General features: G+C 41.5%; 1 protein-coding gene across 7 annotated transcripts in view; it reads right to left on the reverse strand.

Annotated features, from left to right (window-relative positions):
• Positions 1-19035, reverse strand: part of LOC137098297 (protein bicaudal D homolog 1-like) — a 59591-nt gene that overhangs the window by 31629 nt on the left and 8927 nt on the right. The window contains exons 2-3 of one of the 7 annotated variants that reach the window (XM_067474407.1): positions 9421-9579; positions 8044-8177 (exon numbers count right to left, since the gene is read on the reverse strand). The exons of 5 other annotated variants lie outside the window; for them this stretch is intronic. The gene's annotated coding sequence lies outside the window, so the exon portion shown is untranslated. The remainder of the gene's footprint in view (positions 1-8043; positions 8178-9420; positions 9580-19035) is intronic. One more of the 7 variants, XM_067474408.1, reaches the window with a different exon arrangement.

Here is a 19035-nt window from a genome sequence, read left to right on the forward strand (position 1 = left end):
TTTTTCTGAGTTTAGAAGTAAAAAATTGTGGGACATCCAGGCCTTTATGTCTTGTAGGCTTGAAGCTTTATTAACTGATTATTCTCATCTGGTTCCATAGATAAATATAGCTGGGTATCATCAGCATAGCAGTGGAAATTTATGGAGTGTTTTCTAATAATGTTGCCTAAGGGAGACATATATAAAGTAAAAAGTATTGGTCCTATCACAGAGCCTTGTGAAACTCCATAGCTAACCTTTGTGTGCATGGAGGATTCATCATTAACATGAACAAATTGAAATCTATCAGACGGATAAGATTTAAACCAACCTAGTGCAGTTCCTGTAATTCCAATTTCATGTTCCAGTCTCTGCAATAAAATGTGACCAATGGTATCGAATGCAGCACTAAGATCTAATAGAACAAGTATAGAGACGAGTCCATTATCTGAGGCCATGAGAAGATCGTTGGTGACTTTTACCAGTGCTGTTTCTGTACTATGATGAACTCTAAATCCTGACTGAAAGTCTTCATACAAGTCTACTTACAGGTCCTAGTCATATCTCGTCTTGATTCCTGCAATGCTTTGTTAATGGGGTTACCGATATAAGCCAAAAAGGACCCATGTCACACCACTCTTCAGATCTCTGCACTGGCTTCCTGTAGCTGCTCGCATCAGTTTCAAAGCTCCGTCTCTTGCTTATAGGGTGGTTAACTCAACAGCTCCTGCTTACCTCAACTCACTCATTCAAGTCTACAATCCTTCCCGCCCACTGCGGTCTGCCAACAAACGACGTCTGGTGCTCCCAGCACGGCGCAGAACACACCATGCAAAACTCTTCACCACAATGATCCCATGATGGTGTAACAAGCTACCAAATTCTGCCCACTCAGCAAATTCACTCCCAATATTCAAAAAACTGCTCTTCTGCATCTTCCTATACACGCCACAGTCGCCCCTGTGGGCCACACACGTGCCCTAGTGGGGCGACTGTGGCGCAGGAAGGTAGAGTGGTTGGCCAGCTGCATAGCAGCTCCCCCATCGTTGTATGTGTGTGTGTGATTGTGAGTGCGAATGGTTGAATGAGAAGCAGTTTAAAGCGCTTTGAGTGCCAATAGGTAGAAAAGCACTATAAGTCCAGACCATTTACTTTTCTGCTCTTTCTTGCACTTGCATCTCGTAAAATGTGAACACTTTTCTGATAGGACTTTGCTTTGATGTTTTCTTCTTGACTTACATTTTTGCTTGCCTTGTACCTCACTTGTAGGTCACTTTGGATAAAAGCGTCTGCCAAATGACTAAATGTAAATGTAAGTGTTGTAAATGCACTAAGGCTATGGGAGAGTTTGGGATTTAAAGCAGAATAATTACTATCTGGGAAAGACACACCTACAAAAAGGAATATACTATACTAATATATCTATACATCTATAGAATGTAGTTCAATTCACACTGCCCTGCTTTGACATAATCCACCCAGGGATCATCCATTTCTCCCTTTGTTATTGTTCAACGTCACTCTCATGATATTTATGACCAGTTAATAGAGAAAACCAGATCGTTTTTAAAGTTCAAATACTTTTCTTGCTACAGTACATTTTCTGCTAAAATCCCTCAAAAAATTGCTCCAAAAGTCAGTTTGTCATTCATGGTGACTCATCTCCACATAATGTTGCCAGTCAGTCCACATGGATCATCCATATGTAAGACAGACTTTTTTGGCAGTGTGGACTGTCCACTTGGACTTACCTTGCTCAATGTTACCTCACTTAATTTTATTATAGGAACAAAAAGAAGAGAAAGCGTGGGGAGGTTTTACAGTAAATGAGGGTTCTTTATTAACAATAAGTCAAAAAACTGAATATCACTCCATGAGGGCAGGAAAAACACACGTAGTAATAACTAAACAAAGTAAAACAGAACATGAACTTAAACACACTTGGAATGGAAGATTAACTAAATATAATATATTATAACTGTTCTAGGGAAGCAAGGGAACTAACTAAGTAACTAAGCTTAAGCAAAAAGGGAAAAACAAATGAACAAACTAAGCACAAAATGCAGACTGACAGAAGGGGACAAATAAATAACCAAACCCAAAATCGGGACCAAACAGGCGGGAATAACAAAAGACTAAATCTAAATACTGAAGCAGTATGAAACAAACAGGAAACCAAACCTCAGACCAAAAGGTAAGAGATAGTCCAAACATGGGGATCAGGCTCTGCACTGGGGGAGTACACACCATGGGAAGAACAATGTCCAAAACCATTAACTGTCCATAGAAATCTTCACGGTTCAGGGAGGAGTAAAGGAGAGACAATCTGGCGGGGATCAGTGGGGAGAGCTGGGTATAAATACACGGGGGCACGGGTGAAAACAATCAGGGTAAACAAGGTGAAAGCAGCTAAAGAAACTAAGTAGGAAGTTGGGCTGAGTGACTTTAAAATTAAAGCCAGGAGCAGGAAGTAAAACTACAGACGACTGAAGTCCCAGAACCGGGACAGGAGGCACATGGATCAGCATAAATCCTGCAGGTGATGGAGAACAATTGATCTCGCACCAAGAGACAAGACAGCAGCAAGAGATTTCATTTTATGGACTTTAGACCCAAGTAGCGCTATCATGACATTTTCTCTGTACAATAACAGTGTTTTCCTTTACAGGGTCTGTTAGACAGAGCTTTCACTGCTCATATTAAATGCCCAGTTCTCTTCTCTTAGGCATTTAAAATGAACGTTTGGTACTGAAGGAAAAAGTGCACCATGCTGTGCAAACATAAGCAGCCATACAGAAGGGACTACAAGTAATTTACTAAAAAGTCAATCTGGCAAATGACCTGTCCACCAACTCTAACATTTCACATGTGATACCATGTAAAAATTTCATACATTATACATATTATTGTGTAGTCTTGAGTGTGCTAAATGAGAACAAGATTCTTCTGCTTTTTATAAATTTGACAGGATAAATTCAACTGAAATGGAAAGCACTTACAGAGCTTCAGGAGATGGCGTCATGCAATCACAGAATGCATGAGTCAACTGACAACACCAACATTTTGACAGGAGCAATGACACTTTAATGATTAATGTAAAATAAAAAGTTGTATGATAACATCAATTAGGGAAGGAGTAGATGATAATTATTATAAAGGCATCATTTAAAGTATATCAGGTGATGCCTTTCAAAGCTCAATTCTAGTACAGCCATGCCAGGATTAACTCTTCTTAAATGAAAGATAAGTAATAGTTGTAATGTAACATTACAGACTAGTTAGCCACTGTCACAGCCCCTGTTCTCCCATCGTCCACTCCTCTCCTTCCTGTGTTTGTTTCCCCCCAGTGCACCTGGACTGCGGCGGTGGCCACACCTGCATGCAATGATCCACCCTAATGACAGCAGCTCATATACCAGTCTCCTTCACACCACAAGTTGCTAGATTGTCTCAGTGACCTCCATGGTACTTGAGTGCACTAGGCTCTTTAAAACCTACCAGTATAGTTTTACTAACCTGCTCTCTTTGTCTCCCTGCCCCCAGAACTATTCGTCTTTCTCCTGCGACTCGCCGCTCCATCGCCTCTCCCTGCAGCGGGTCTCAAGCTCCTTTGATCAGGCTCTCATTCCCCGGACATCGCTCTCCGTCAGCAGCCCCATTTCCCCCGTTTATACCCGTGCTACCTACCCCCTAATAAACCATTCTAACCTTCCTAACAACCTGGTTCCGTCTCTCTTTCTGGGTCCACTAATATTGATAGCACTTCGTAAGTGTTACAGCCACATGTAGTTCACGGGTTACACAGACTGTTGGACTTATGTGAAGCTTTAGGATAATTTTGAAGAAAATAATTAACACAATGATGATATTAAGCTTTTTTTTTAAATGGCACTGGTAACAAAAAAGTTTCTCCCTTGTACACCTAGATGTAGACTGTGTAAACAGTGTAATTCATTCTTGTAATTCATTTTAATGATATGGACAATACCTTCAGCGCTTGAATGATTGTTGTAAAATTGCTTTCCAGATCTAGAAAAGCATGTATTGATTGTGTATTGTGTGTTGATTCTTTTAATGGATGTCTCTCGGACTCCAGTGCAATGTAATCTAATTTAGTCTAAGCTCAGTGTAGGCTATGATCCACAACACTTTGCATTCTGGCTGTTTGAATCATTCGGAAAGCTCCATGTATAAGCCAACAGGAGTTTTCTCTATATTTGTTCTACTTTAGTTTTTCCTGTAGTCACACTGTGCATTCAAGATTCAAACATCTTCATTGATCCCATGGAGAAATTGTGTTGCCTTGTTACAGCTGGTCTTCACGAAAATAGTAGAAAAGAAAAGAAAGAACTTCCACCAAAGACAATTTAGTCCCCCTCCTTTTTACAGAATGGGGAGGAGTTAAAAACAGTTTAATGTCCACTGGGAGAGAGGATCTCTTGTTGCATTCTGTGGAGCACTTGACTGTGATCAGTCTCTGGCTGAAAGTGCTCCTCTGTGCAACCAGCATGCAGTGGAATATGTAGGAGGGATTGTCCACGATTGAGAGGAGTTTTCCTTCTCCTCTCAGCCACAACATGCAGAGGGTCCAGCTTCTCCTCCAAAACAGAACCATCACTGCATCATGGTGCTGCAGATGTTGAAGGACTTAAGTCTCCTTATAAAATACAGCCTGCTCTGCGTTTTCCTGCTGCATCAACTGGCCAGTCCAGTTTATTGCCCAGGTGGACAGCCAGGCATTTGTACTTCAAACCTACTTCCACCCCTGTCCCCATATGGAGAGAAGATTGACAGGAGTCAGACTTTCTGAAGACCACCACCAGTTGCTTTGTTTTAATGATGTTGAACTGGAGATAACACCAGTTAACAAAACTGTCCGGCACTTATCGATACTCCGTGAAATCTCCACCCTGGATACATCCAACAACTGCAGAGTCATCAGAAAACTTCTGGAGGAGGCAGGACTCTGAGTTGTTCCAGAAGTTAGAGGTATGTGAAGAGAGAGGGAGCTAGGAAGTCAAAGAACATAATATATAATATAAGACCAAAACAAATACGTAATATAAATATAGGTAAGGAATAAAACACAATAATCCACCATCATCTCCACTGTCTTGATAGCGTTGAGCTCCAGGTTGTTCATGCTGGACCATGACACCATACAATCCATCTCGCTCCTGTAGGCAGACTCATCTCGATCAGAGATGAGGCATATGAGGGTTATGTCATCTGCATACTTTAGGAGTTTGACGGCGGTAACCAGATGTGCAGCTTTTGCTATACAGGAGGAACTAATGCAGCCTTGTGGGGATCCAGTGTGAGGGCCAACGCTGTTGCCATTCTGGGCATCACTGGCAGGACATTAGCCAAAGAGAAGGGAGCGCCTTACTTGCAGTTGCCACAAGGGTGCAGACCTGGTTGTGAACGGAGAAGCCCTCGAAACCTTGTTTTTTGCAGATGGAGACAAGGCAGATAAAGCTGCTAAAAACATCCAGTTACTACCTGCACTGAAGGCACTTCAGCCTGTCTTTAAGGCCAAGATTCGTAAAGGAGGAAGAGGCAAGTACAGCCCTTAGCAGCTATTTGTGCCTGACAACATCAAAGTCAACCTGAGAAGATTCATTGGCTATCTGGAGAAGGTGGTGAAAAAATTCAGGTCTGTCCCATTGTCTTTCAAAGTGGCAGTAAAACTCATTCAGGCAGTCATTCACAGAGTGGGGGGCTCTAGGCTTGTAGTTAGTTATTCCGTTCAGACTGTGAGTTTCCAGACAGAAGCAGAGTTGCCTGAGAATTGCTATTCCATTCTCTCACTGTGCACTGAAGTAGCTCTGTTCAGCTCTTTGCTAAATCTGTACTTTGCTTCTCTGTATTTGGGTTTGTCCCCACTGGAGTGACACTGCCCTCACAAACGTTGATGTAGAACATCAGTGTCCGTGAAGTCATCCAGACTGTTAGTGGCAGACCTAAAAACATCCTAGTTTGTACAGTCAAAACACTTGTACAAGCTCCCCCACAGTCTCACTGCTCCACTTCTCTGATGTTCTCACAGCAGGTTTGAGTTTTAATTTTTGCTTGTATCCTGGAATCAGGGGCACCATAATGTGGTCAGACTGGCCCAAATGGGAGTAGAATAGTAGCAAAATTATTTCTATGTGTACACTGTAACTAAAATTTGTATGTAAAATAATGTGCAAATGTATTTACTCAAAGGAACTAAATGTAAATGTTTAACTATCTGGGAAAACACAGGATGTAACTAAAAGTGCTGAAGAGCACCATTTTACAGGTAGATTTTTGCGACTGTTCTGCCCTCTGCGAGATGTGTGAATAGCAATTTGTCTGTATTGGAAGTTTTTTTTGCCCTCAGCTCGGGCTCCCAGGCTCACCCTTACAGGCAGAGTACGGTTTAGTTCACAATGTGCCTTACAGTCCGTGCTCAGGCTGCAGTGAAGACTGAAGCTCCAAGAAAGGAGGACAACAGAGGAGTGGAAGACAATGATAGTTTATTGTGACGGGAAGTGTAACAGATGGGACAACAGGGGGGGGGTGGCTCAGGATAGGTGCGCGTGGTGGAGGTGGCCAGGACACAGTAGGTAAATAACAACTAAAATTACAAAATAACAAACAAAAAGTACCAACTAAAAAATCCAGGGATGAAAAATCAAAAACTTCTTTCATCTTGAGCAAAATCCTTTTCTGAATATTAACTAGACAAAGTTCTCAGTCTGTATATAGAAGTACTAAAGTCACTTACAGAATGATGAAAAACAGGCGTCCACGGGAATACTGCCGACAGGCCAGGAGGCAAACAAAGTATCAAACAAGACAAAACTCAAATTAACACAAAATCTCCAAAAACACAAAGAGAGCAGATAATTTGAGGGAGGCTTTAACATACAAAGTACCTTGACCAGAGCGTGGCTGCTCGCTCAGGAAAAGCAGAAAGACAAACTGGCAGAGAGGGCCAGGTGACTGGGGCATATATATAGGGAAGCCAACAGGTGAACGGAGTGAGGCTGATTAGGGACCAGGAGAGAGAAGAGAGACAGCAGGAAATCAGAGCAGAGACGAGAGATTGCTGATCACCAAGGCAACATGAGGCAGCCTTACAGCTGTGAGAATAACGTTGCAGGCACAAGGATTTCAGAGGAGAGGGGAAATGTTGTATCTTGGAGAAATACAAGCACTTCAGGATAACCATGACCTGGATGACAGAGAATCCCCACAGACTGGCAACTTTACTGGTTTTTAGAACATGATCGTCAGCTGTTGTGCAGCTAATGAGGTTTTAACTTATACAGCGTCATGTCCAGTGCTATATCTGTGTTTAGTCAATCCAGTTATTACAGCTTTTATGGCCGTTAACTCATCACTGAGTCTATGATCAAAAGAAATGTAACATTTAAACATATAGTTGCACAACACTCAAATTTGTCTTCCAAGAAAACTCTCAGACTTCAAAGAGTGAAAAATAAACAGTTTCAGTCTCTGATCGGGTCGATGCCGCCTCCGGTCCTGTTCCCGTTCCTGTCTCAAAGCGCGTCGATGCAGCCTCCGGCTCTGGGCCTGGCGCCAAAATGGTGGCCCCTCTTCTGGAGGTCGCATCTCCTGTTTCCCAGTTGTTCCTAGGTCGCGCGACCCTTCGCGTCCAACACCTGGTCCTCCGCTGGTTGGTTTCAACCATCCTGCCCGGCCCCCAGACGGCTTCCGCCACAGACCCCGGCCTCCTGCCGGAGCTCCTGCCCAGCCCCTGGAGGGCTTCAGCCGTCATCGCCAGCCACCTGCCCGGCCTCCATGCTGTCCCCCGGAGGGCTCTTACCCGTTTTTGAGTCTGTTTTGTTACCTTAGTCACATATCTGAGTGTACACATCCGTGTCCTCCTCTCAGGAGCGATCTTTTGTTGTTGAGTTATTTTGCCCTAAATAAACCTGGTTATCAGTTTACTCCCTCTTACTGTCTTTTCACTTTGGTCCGTCTTTATACAAAATTGTGACACACAGGCAAAACAATTAAAATGTGTGACTGGACAACCTATAGGCTGTACTGTACAATGTGCCATCTGACCTGTAGTCAGTTTTAGCCTGGTTGGTTATCGCCAGTTTATAAGATGCAGTTGTGTGCAGCATCAGTAATCCATCCTCCATGATGACGATGTCAGGTGAGCAAGTTCTGCATCAGCTTTCCCATGAAGGAACTGCCTACAAACAATGACACAAGTCACTTGTTAAGGTTTAAAATCTGCATCTACAAACACAATGTTGGCAGTAAAAACATTTGTGGTCCCAGGGACTACACCAAAACCAAAGCTTAACAAATCAAAAAATACAAATCCAGTAGCCCCGCAACTACATATAAGTAATTTCATGAGGAAGCCTCGTGATCAGATATCCCTCTTGGATACAATGAATGATACATGTCTTTACATATACGTAAAAAGGCTGTTCCCTGGGTGGAATAGAGGAGCTACAGTCAGTAAAGCAGTTTTGAAATGCAGAAAGGTTAGCATTGGTGTATTTGTATCCTATGTATTTGTGCCTATCAGATACAAATACTTTGAAAATATAATAGATATGTATAGTTGTGCATTGTATTACTGCATTACTGTTGCAGCAATGGGTAGAAAGCCAATTTTAACATATTACAGCATTTCTGATAATTTCTGTGGAGAAACTAATGGGGTGAAATCCACACAGTAACCAAGTGTTTCTCCTTTCATTATAATGTTAACTTGGTTTATTTCAAATAACAGGAAATATCAAAGTCATAAAGTCACATGTTAGTAATATTTTTTTAGTCTGTGAGATCTTGAGTGACGGTTTTCTCGGAACACAAATATGAGTATTGTGCTAAACAACTTGATGTTGAATTATGATGCTTTTTTAATGCGTTTTTAATGTAAGGTTAACTGTGCTAAGCGACATGTTTGCAAAGGCTCCGTGACGGGTTAACTGCCATTAAAACTGCAATAACCAGGTTGATTAAACATATAGCCACAGGACACTATGGCACTATGAGTTAAAACCCCGTGAGCTGTGCAACAGCTGACGATCATATTCTAAAAACCAGTGAAGTTGCCGGTCTGTGGGGATTCTCCATCATCAATGTTATGGTTATCCTAAAGTGCCGTTCAGTGAAAACTGAACTTTTGCTTGTAGCTCTCCAAGATGTTTACCCTCTACTCTAAAAGGTTTGGTCAAACACAAGTGCAGTTGCCACTGAAAAGCACTTCTAGTAGTAAAGTTAGCTCACACTGATAGTTCGCTGTTAGCTACACTAGCTGTAGCTGTTTACCTGCCTGCACCGGCTAATGTTATATGCTGTGGCTAACAGTTGGCTCTGTTGTCAGGAACAGAAACACTATAAACTCTGTTTGGCTGAGCAGGAGAAAGTCAAGAGCAAAACACCATGGCCAACTCAAAGACAGGTAATGGGGAGACTCACCTGAGGGACCGTGGCGGCGACTCTGCGCTCCTCCGTTAAGCACTGGCTGGCTGGACCGGCCTTGGAGATTTAGTCTTCTTCACTATGCCTTAGTGTGGACACAGGCACACTGTGAGCTGAACAGTACTTGGCTTGTAAGGGTGAGCCTGGGAGCCCGAGCTGAGGGCAAGTTAAAACTTCCAATAAAGACAAATTGCTTTACACACAAACAAGTGTTGCAGACGGCAGAATAGTAGCAAAATTCCACCCACAGAAATACAGCCAATTGTGAGGCTTTCCAGCACTATTAGTTAAATCCTAAGTGTTTTCTCAAATAATTAGACATTTACATTTAGTTTTTTGAGTGAATGCACATTATTTTACATATACACAAATATTATTTACAGTTGGTGTACAGACACACAAATCTGAATACAGACAGACAAACAGACTGTAATACAAAGTACGCACACACAAATCACACAAATAGTAGCAAAAATAATTGTGCTACTATTGTACTACCATAGGCCCTGTGCAGCGTGAAAAACGGCCTAATGGTGGTGAAGCAGTGGTCTAGTACATTCCACTCTCTGGCCGTGCACTTATTAAACTGTTTGTATTTGGGGAGTTTGTGACATAGATCACCTTTGTTAAAGTCTCCTAGGACAATAACCAAGGCGTCCGGGTTTGTCTGTTCCACACACAGTATCTCATCAGCCAGCGCACACTGCGCCTCATGGTGCCTTGTGGTGAAATGTAAACAACAAAGAGGATGAATGAGGAGAAGTCACGGGGTAAATAAAAAGGCTTGCATTTAATGATGAAGCCTCCAGGTCCGGGGAGCAGTGCATAGATAGCACCAAATCATTGTTACACCAGCCACTATTGATATAAAAACAGATTCCATTTCCCTTATACCTCTGGTATTAGATCACACAGCCACGTTTCCATGAAGCACAAAACACAGTAGAAAAGTCTCTGTTTTTGCTCAGCAGGGTCAGCTCATCCACTTTGTTGGAAAGTGAGCACACTTTAGAGAGGAATATACCAGGGAGCGCGGTGCACAATAGGCATCAGCAGAGACGCACAAGCACACCTGAGAATTTACTACTTTTGCGGGGCCTCACTTTGTTGGCACCTTCTTGATCAAAACAGGAAGTAAATCTGTCGTAGAAGCCAGAAAAGTCAGAAATGAATCCTTATGGGTAGTAGCTCTGATGTTCATGAGTTCTTCTCTAGAGTACGGACCACCAGAACTGGGGCAGAAAACTGAATTAAAACACAAAACAAGACAAAGTAGAGCCCACCAAAACACAGAGGCTGCCGTCCGTGGTGCCATCATGTGCATATGTGGATCAAAGCAACAATATACTATAACATAAAATATACTCTATATCCAAATCATGCAACTGTTCATTTCATCCGTGTCAATACACCACTGACTGAACTACAGGGTTCGTATGGGTGCTGGAAATCCTTGAAAATGCTGGAATTTTAATGTTTTTCAAGGTCAGAAATGTGCATGAATTTTGGATAATGTGCTTTAAAATGATTAAAACAGTAACTGTATGTCTTTCACAATAAATAGCAGTGTGACTGAGTTTTAGTTTACTTAGTAGATGGAGAAAGAAACTGCCCTGCCCTGGGGCTGAGTATGCTGAGTAAGCCATCAGTCAATTTATATGCCTCAACTGTGTTTCACAGGCCTCTCGTCTGATGAGAGGCCTGACACTCACATTGACACTCCTGGCAATTATTTCCTAAATAAACTGTTTAAAACCTATCTGGAACTATGGTTTCTTTAGTGGGTCTCACTACTTAGCTTGGTGTGCGTAAGCACACCCACATATACACATACAGTACATGTTAAGGTGCTAGCTTGCAAATTTGTTGGCTAAATGATTGAGAGCGACTGTGTGTGTTAGTGTAGCAATGCTAGTATCGCATGTTAATTATGACACTCATCTACATGCAGTGAATGTACCCGACGTTACTTAACGGTAATGTTGGTGACTTTCCTCTATGAAAATGTCGCCCCTCTTTGCGTGCACAATAAAGCACAAGGCTGAAAAAGCATCCCCAAAACAAAATGGTTGTAATTCCTAAATAGTAAGGCTCACACTAATGGGCTTGGTGTCATTTTCTAATTCTATAATAAAAAGACAGAATCTTGTTATGTGACACTGAAGAAAACTTACAGAGGCACAAAGCTGGTATAAATGTTGGGTTTATCTTCGCCTACAGTGTTTTTATTTTACTGAACTTAGTCAAATCGAGGTGTGCCAGGTGAACCAAACAGCAAAATGGACTCACAGACACACTTGTGGACCAGAAGTGAAAAAATAACAGAAAATATGCCTTCTGGATTGTTTTTTATAAGGGTATTTCCAGGCAGACACCAAAGTGGACATTTGGGCTTTCAAAATTGCACCAGGTAACCAAATGGCTTTATTGATGTTTAGAACTGCAAAACACCATAATTTTAAATACAAAACTAGAAAAACTAACATTATCTTATCAGATAGCTATCGGTTCCTGTGTGCTAAACTCAATGTTGTGCATCCTGCATGCACACTGCGGTTGTGCGTGCCTGTTATTCTCAATGAAATAGGCGCATTTCACTGAGAATAAGGGGCCACTGCCATTTACAGTGCCAAAAAAACTATACATCATCGAAACTGTTATTTCGATGCCTATAGAAAGTTTTTCATCATCAAATGGAACACACACCATTCAATTATTACCTCATCTAAACCAACAACCTGTCTGCTAGACCCTATTCTACCTAAGCTGCTCAAGGAAGCTTTACCCTTAATAGATACGTTCATATTAGATATCATCAATCTATCTTTAGAAACAGGCTATGTACCACAGGCCTATAAGGTAGCTGTAATTAAACCATTACTTAAAAAACCCTGTCTTGACCCAGGTGTCTTAGCCAATTACAGACCAATATCTAATCTCCCCTTTATTTCTAAAATAATTGAAAAAGTAGTCGCAAAACAATGATGTGATCACCTTCATAGGAATAATTTGTATGAAGACTTTCAGTCAGGATTTAGAGTTCATCATAGTACAGAAACAGCACTGGTAAAAGTCACCAACGATCTTCTCATGGCCTCAGATAATGGGCTCATCTCTATACTTGTTCTGTTAGATCTTAGTGCTGCATTTGATACCATTGATCACAACATTTTATTACAGAGACTAGAATATGAAATTGGGATTAAATGAACTGAACTAGGTTGGTTTAAATCTTATCTGTCTGATAGATTTCAATTTGTTCATGTTAATGATGAATCCTCCATGCACACAAAGGTTAGCTATGGAGTTCCACAAGGCTCTGTGTTAGGACCAATACTTTTTACTTTATATATGTCTCCTTTAGGCAACATTATTAGAAAACACTCCATAAATTTCCACTGTTATGCTGATGATACCCAGCTATATTTATCTATGGAACCAGATGAAAATAATCAGTTAATAAAGCTTCAAGCCTACAAGACATAAAGACCTGGATGTCCCACAAGTTTTTACTTTTAAACTCAGACAAAACTGAAGTCATAGTATTTGGGCCCAAAAATCTCAGAGACATGATGTCCAACCCTATTGTTACTCTAGATGGCATAAGTCTGGCCTCCAGTACTACTGCAAGGAACCTTGGAGTTATTTTTGATCAGGATCTATCCTTTAACTCACATATAAAACAAATCTCTAGAACAGCCTTCTTCCACCTACGGAACATTGCCAAAATTAGGAGCATACTGTCTCAAAGTTATGCTGAAAAACTGGTCCATGCATTTGTTACCTCTAGGTTGGACTACTGTAATTCCCTACTTTCAGGATGCCCCAGCAGCAAGAGTGCTGACTGGAACTAGCAAGAGAGATCATATTTCACCTTCACTAGCTTCTCTCCATTGGCTTCCCGTTAAATCTAGAATAGAATTTAAAACCCTGCTTCTTACATATAAAGCTCTGAATGTTCAGGCTCCATCATATATAGAAGACCTCATAGCATCATATTATCCCAGTAGACCACTTCACTCTCAGAATGCAGGCCTACTTGTGTATCCCAGAATTTCCAAAGGTAGAATGGGAGGTAGAGTCTTTAGGTATCAAGCTCCTCTCTTGTGGAACCAGCTCCCAGTTCAGATTCGGGAAGCAGACACCCTCTCTACTTTTAAGTCTAAGCTTAAAACCTTCCTTTTCAATAAAGCATATAGTTAGTTATAGTTATGCTGCCATAGGCTTAGACTGCTGGGGGACCCACCCCCCGATGCAGTGAGCTCCTTTCCTCCTCTTGACCATCTCTCCTCTCCTCTCACCCCACAGTTGTCACCACTGTATGTAACTCTGTGTGTTCTCTCCCGTAGTTGTCTTTGTCCTCCTCTGTCCCCCTCTCTCTGTCCCTTTCTGCAGGTGTCTTCTGCAGGCTACTGGTCCTACCAATCCTCCCGATGTTTTGTTGTTGCTTTTTGTTGCTCTGTTCTTTTCTCTCTCCCCTTTACACTCACCCCAACCGGTCAAGGCAGATGGCCGTCCACCCTGAGCCTGGTTCTGCTGGAGGTTTCTTCCGTTAAAGGGAGTTTTTCCTCTCCACTATTGCCTATGGCTTGCTCCAGGGGGAATTATTGGGTTCTCTTTATACATCTTTATAATCTTGACTTTATTCTGTAAAGTGCCCTGTGGTGACTTTGTTGTGAATTGGCGCTACATAAATAAAGTTGAATTGAATTGAATTGAATTAGTTGGCCCGAGAATCGTCACTGGATACATAATGTATGTACACTGTCTGGGGCTATAATTGGTTTATAGGTCCCTTGAAGAGCCAATCTGTGTCGCAGAAACATAGATGTGGGGTTGTTTAAATCCAGAAGGCTTGCCCAGTTCAAAATGTTGCTGGTTGCAATGTTTATTTTTCATATGAAGCTGCAATAAAGAAAATACATATTTCTAGCAATGACTGAACAGTAAAGAAATATGGTTTTAAGGCTTTTTTCTTGGTAAAAAAGCTTGGTACTATTTTATGTTGTTGTTTCACGGACTCTCACAGAGTCTCACGGACACAATGGTGTGCAGCACTTGAGGATTCAATAATGTTGTGCCCCCACAAAAATCATAAAAATTAAGGGACGCTAATACGTAACTTACAAACTCTTGGTACATTTGGAGAAACTCTTGTTGCGGTGGCTCTTTATATAATTAGAATTGTGAGGTTTTCTGCTTTGTAACAAGGCATAGTTTGTCGAGTTTTGTTTGGGATAGACCGGTATAATTGTGAAATATCGTAGGTAGTTGTCCCTTTGTACCGCAGGTGACCCAGGCTGCAGCTATCTTAATTTCCATTATGACCTTCATATTAAACACATAGTAGAATTATTACCTTTAAATGATACAAAATTATTATTTTTATTATTTAAATATAAAAATAAGAAATTATAACATTGTAAATGTGGAATTCATAGCAGAGCTGCTGTACTGTATTGCATTTAATTGCACTGGTGGTCATAATGTTTCTAATCAGTGTATAATGCAATTTCATTCATTAATTTATTTATTTATCTATCTATCTATGTTTAGTGACACAGTTACACATTGTCAGCTATCTTTAACTTTTATTGGATTTATCAATGGCTTATAATTCCTGTTAGTTGTCAATTAGTTGTTTTTGCTGCCACTGGGAATTTTATTAGAGGAGCAGGATCCACAACTCATTTAATCCATGGAGTCAGGATCTGGCAACAGCAAGCCAGTTAGGGAACTGTTCCATCGACCATGTGAGATCACATAGTAGCATCACAGGGGGGTGGGGCATCTCACTAAGCCTGCGCTAATGCACTTGCTGTATTTTTCATCACGCCCAAAGACGAAGCTCCCCTCCCCAGCCACACACACACACACTGCCTTCTGAAGGCCCACAAGCTGTTTAGCCCCGAGCTCAGCAAAACAGTACCATCAGCCCATTACTTCACGGATCTGTATTAGTCAGGATGTTTATTGACTTTATTACAAATATAGAACCCACAGCCTCATGTCGCTGCTGTAGATATACTGTATCAGCCATGCTTAGCTTATTAAATACTGTAATTGGATGCTACAGAGAAAATACAAAAACATATTTTACATTATGCTAGTCAGAATATTTAGAAAGTTTAAGTTAGCAACAAAGAACTGACTCCACACATTCCATTTTCTATTTAAGGTGCTCTGTCCAAATGACTTTGACTTTAATGTAGGTGTATGACCAAGGGATTTCTCAGTTTTAAGTTTTAGTTTGTTTTATGTAGAATGTATTGTGTATTGTGAACTGTACTGTATTGTGTGTTGTGTTATGTTTCTGTTTACTGATGATGTTGTTATTGACATATAACTTTGATGGTTTGCCTTTGTAGTTTATCTTTTAAGTTTGTCGTCCGGTTGTCAAGGATAGCAATGATTTTGTTACAAAAGAGGGCAGTTCAGTTCAGCTCAGCTACTGAAGGGTGCAGACGTGACACGGTAGATGGAGCAGAGGAACTGACTACAAGGTGGTGTGGACCGCAACAAGTTAGGAGAAAAAGGTTCAGTGCGTAGCTGTTGAGGCACACGGTTTCTTACAGAGTTCTGCGAGTTCAATGAGTTCAGCCATACTTTCAGAAAGTGTTGTTTGATGAAGCTGCTTGTAAACGTGCTTGTGAGATTTTTGTGCTTAAGCTTGTATGTACAATTGAACCGTCATTGGCTAAGTTGAGAAGCAAGTACAATAAATGTTCAATGTTCGTCATACATCGATCTCTGGAGTGACGTATTTGCTGGAGCATCAGAGTCGTCAGTTTCGAGTAAGATCGCCTTTATATTACTAAGAAACTATCTCTACACGGACTAAACACTACTCAGCGAATAATGGAAGGACAAGTTGATCCGGACAGCGTGGAAAGCCGACTCAGCCCCATGGAGAATGCGTTGCAAAATCTGACAGACAAAAGGAAGGCAAAGTTGGACCAGCTAGCGAAACTAAAGACAAAGATGTGCTTTTTTGGGGATAAGGACTGCTACATGGTGGTGTAAACTAAGCTGTTGCCAGAGTTTTACGATCTGCTCGAGGAGTTTTGTAGCATAAATACCTCACTCAAGGAACTATACCAGAAGCTTAAGCTCAAAAAGGAAATGAATACCAACCAGAAAGAGTGGTTCTAGCTGATGTTAAAATCACTCAGAAAACTTGGCGATGAGATTGCTCTTCAGGAAGCAAGTAAGGCAAATGAAAGTGTTGCTCCTGAAGACAGTGTCGTACTCAAGGAGATCTAGGAAGTCCAGAACAGGTTCTGTAGTATCTTCAGCTTCAAAGTCATGCCTTGAGGGTCGAGCTAGGGAGAGCTAATCTAATAATGAAGGCAGAAGAGTTAAGGGAAAGAATGCTCTAGAGTAGGGAGAGGCTAGCCTTAGGGCAGAGGAGAGCAGGGAGAGGCTAGGCTTAGGGCAGAGGAGAGCAGGGAGAGGCTAGGCTTAAGATGGAAAGGGAGCGTCAGGAAACGAGGATCAGAGCAGCGAAAGAATTGGAAGTGAACGCCGCTCTTCCAGCTGCTAACACACTAAGCCAGATCTTGAAGAAACATTTGTTTGGCTTTGTTGCGTCATGTGGTCCGAATGTCAGCAATGCCAACTTCAATCTTAGTCAGGCACAGACAATATATGCTGGTGAGGAAGTAGCTGTTGCCGTTAATGCGGCTGTACCATTTGATGAAGCAAAAGATGTACCACGTCACCACTGTGTTCTCCAAGCAAGGGTTTTTAACCAGAATCCAGTTACAAAGGGTCAACATGTATCGTTTAGGGACGCCCAGTGTCATAACGACTCTACTGAAACTCCGGATAAATACCACAGGTTTTGTTCTCAGTCTCCTCAAATTATTCCTACCTTTAGTGGAGATCACTTGGACTATGGTCTCCTTATCAAAACATTTGAGCACGTGGTGGAGAATAGATGACAGTGATCGACTTTATCTGTTGAATCTGAGCAAAATTGGAAAACCCATGGAGATGGTGCGAAGCTCCATTGGTTCGCTCTTTTCCTAGCTAATTGTGTAAATGCAATGGCGGATTTGGAATGTATGGGAGAGCTTTATACTACAAGCAACATACGGGCGATTGTTTGCAACCTCCCATATAAGTTGAAAGAGAAGTGGAAGAATCTGTTCTATGATCTTAGTCGGAAACACGGTCGTAAGGCTAAGTTTATAGATGTAGTTGAGTTTGTAAATGACGAACCCCAGATCTCACTGCATCCTTGCTATGAGGACATAGTAGACAAACCTAAAGGTCGCCTGAAGAGTCCTTTAGGTACCAAGCTAGGGAAGGTAGGTGGTATTAAAAAGAGCTTTACCGCTTCTGTGAGGAAAGTGACTACTCAAAAGGATGTGAGTGCAGAGCCTGGCTTTAGTAAGACAGACTCTTCCATCCCAAAGTACCATCAGAGCCTCACCCAAGCCTTCCAATACCATCAAAGCCTCACCTTAGTCTTGTCTGTTTTGCCAAGAGGGGCATACTTTTGAGCTAAAGATCGTCGGGTATCTCCATGTCTTGTCTACCTTGCATCAGAGATACTGTATACCAAATGCAATTTCAGCAATCAGAAAGATTCTATCCAGGTGTTGCACCTGTCGAAGATTACATGGTGCAACCGGGCATCAGCACATGGCACGTTGGGCTAACCTACCAGAGCCCTGAAGGTGGCAAAAATGGACACTTGCAAACCGCAATTTTGGTCCCGGGGACATGGTGTTGATTCTTCATGAGTCAGCCCCTCGTAACTCCTGGGTGATTGGCAGGATCATCCACACAATAAAGGATGAGCGAGGTCTAGTCCGTCAGGTTCGTACACCCATAACCGAGGTCTGTCTTCAGAGTGAATCAGACTGAGACTGTGGTAAAGACGGATCTCCTACGGTGTGTTAAGTGCTGGTAACCCCCTGGCACCATAAGAAAGAAGAGAGAATACCATAAAAGAATAGTCATGATGTTTATGGGTTATTGTATGATTTGTTTGTGTTTTTTTGCAAAGTAATTTAGTAATTGTTTCCAACATTAAATGTGTCTAATATTGGAGCACAATTAGGACCTGGGTATGTATAAGCCAACCAAGGGTTTCCTCAGTTTTATGTGTTATTTTTTTTATGTAGCATGTATTGTGTATTGTGAACTGTACTGTATTTTGTGTTGTGTTATGTTTCTGTTTAATAATGATGTCATTAGTGACATAATATAGTTTTGACAATTTGCCTTAGATGATACAATAAATGTAAAATAAATGTTCAATGTTCGTCATGCAACGATCTCTGGAGTGTAGTATTTGCTGAAGCGTCAGATTCGTCAGTTTTGATCGCCTCTACAGTAGCTTTGTGCTGCATCTGCCTGTCTATAAAATCAACATGGCTCAACTGCTGTCACTGTCTTTTATTCACTACATATAATGTGTCAGCCCTCAATGTGTTCTTATGTGCAACAAAACGTCAAACTCAAACTTTTTGGGGGGCCATAATGCACATGGTGAAGTCTGTTTTGATGCTATGTGATTTTGAATAAAATATGTCACACCGCAGACCTGAGTTTAACTTCACTGTGTATAATAATAGGTTGGTTTAAAGGTTATTTATTAAA

The sequence above is a fragment of the Channa argus genome, chromosome 14 (assembly GCF_033026475.1).
Source record: "Channa argus isolate prfri chromosome 14, Channa argus male v1.0, whole genome shotgun sequence".
NCBI lineage: Eukaryota > Metazoa > Chordata > Actinopteri > Anabantiformes > Channidae > Channa > Channa argus.